Here is a 1,751-nt window from a genome sequence, read left to right on the forward strand (position 1 = left end):
GGTGGAGGGGGGACACTTGAATCTCACTGAGAAGGGAAAATAGATTAGATTTTAAGGGTATATGGAGGGAGGGAACTGGGTTGGGGAGCATGTGAAAATGGGAACTGGAAGGAAGACAGAGGAGTCTCTAATGGCTTAGAAGCATTTAAAGAAATATTAAATATCCTTAGTCACATGGACATGCAAATTAACTCTGAGATTCTATTTTACACCTGTCAGAATGTCTCAGGTATTGAGAGGAGAGGAGGGAGGGGAAGCTGCTCATGCAAAGTAAATAAATAGTTAATTTAAAATTGTAAAAATCAGCTTTCTGACTCTTTCTGGGCTCTCAAGATGCCGAAGCAAGGACTCGGTGGGTCCTCCGGAGTGAAATTCCGGATTTCCCTGGGTTGTACTGTGCTGACAATATAGGAGCCAAAAATTTGTATAAGCACCTGTGTGAAGAGAATCAAAGGACAGCTGAACAGGTTTCCTGCAGCTGATATGGGCAACATGGTGATGGCCACAGTTAAGAAAGACAAACCAGAACTAAGAAAAAGGTCCATCTAACCGTGGTAATTCGACAATGAAAGTCATATTGGAGAAACCCTGTCTCGAAAAACCAAAAAAAAAAAAAAAAAAAAGAAAGTCATATTGAAGAAAAGATGGGATGTATCTTTATTTTGAAGATAATAAAAAAGTCATAGTTAGCAATAAATGTGAGAGGAAAGGTTCTGCTGTCACAGGTCCAGTTGTAAAGGAGTGTGCAGACTTGTGGCCTAGGATTGCATCCAATGCTGGCAGCATCGCATGATTCTCTGAAGTACTTGTAAAATATATTCATTAAAAAAGTCTTTACTCTAAAAAACAAAATAAAATAATTGTAAAAATATTTCAAGGGGAAATAAATAGGAATGGTGACAGGTCCCCATCAGTCCTCATCTAAGAAGAGGCTTGTTTATGTGTTTGTTTGGTGTTGATAGTATCCTCTATTTTTAATTTTAATTAATTTTTCAAAAATTTATTAACTTTACATTGCAATTGTAGCCCCTCCCTTGTTTCTTTCCAGCCAACCCTTCCTCTCTCCTCCCCCCTACTATTTCCCTCTAGTCTTCCATGAGTGGGAGCCCTTCTCTTACCCTTGCCTGTAAAGTCTCATCAGTACTGCCTGTATTATCTTCCTCTGTGACATGGCAAGACAACCCACCAAGAGGAAATCATCAAAGTGCAGGTAACAGAGTCCATGACAGGGACAACCCCTGCTTACCTCAAGAGGGGACCCCTTTAGACACTGAGCTAGCTATCAGATACATCTGAGTCCGGAGCCTAGGTCCTCTTCATGCATGGCCCTTGGTTGGTGCTCTATCTCTGCCGGCCTCCCAGAATCCAGATTTGTCGGACCTGTTGGTCTTCTTGTGACACTCCTGTTCCCTCTGGGTCCTTCTATACCCCCCACTCATCCACAGGACTCCCTGTGCTCTGCCCAAAGTTTAGTTGTGGGACTCAACTACTTTGATCTCGTGTTAGGTGACGTCTTTCAGAGGACAACTATGATAGGCTCCTGTCCTGTTCCCTCTCTTCAACTGCTTCTAGTGACTATTTTATTTGATCTTCTGAATGAGAATTAGGCATCCTCCCTAGGGTCCTCCTTGTTACTTAGCTTCTTTAGATCTGTGAATTGTAGTATGGTTAGCCAATATTATGTGGCTAATATTCACTTATAAGTGAGTATATATCATGTCCTTCTTGGTCTGGGTTACCTCACTCAGGAT

General features: G+C 41.6%; 1 pseudogene across 1 annotated transcript; it reads left to right on the forward strand.

The window, feature by feature from the left end:
• Window positions 1–333: 333 nt before the first annotated feature.
• Window positions 334–793, forward strand: LOC311606422 (large ribosomal subunit protein uL14-like; annotated as a pseudogene). Its single transcript has 2 exons — window positions 334–565; window positions 625–793. The product of its transcript is annotated as a large ribosomal subunit protein uL14-like (transcript).
• Window positions 794–1,751: the final 958 nt, after the last annotated feature.

Source organism: Acomys minous (genome assembly GCF_964271855.1).
Source record: "Acomys minous genome assembly, chromosome: 1".
Classification (NCBI taxonomy): Eukaryota; Metazoa; Chordata; class Mammalia; order Rodentia; family Muridae; genus Acomys; species Acomys minous.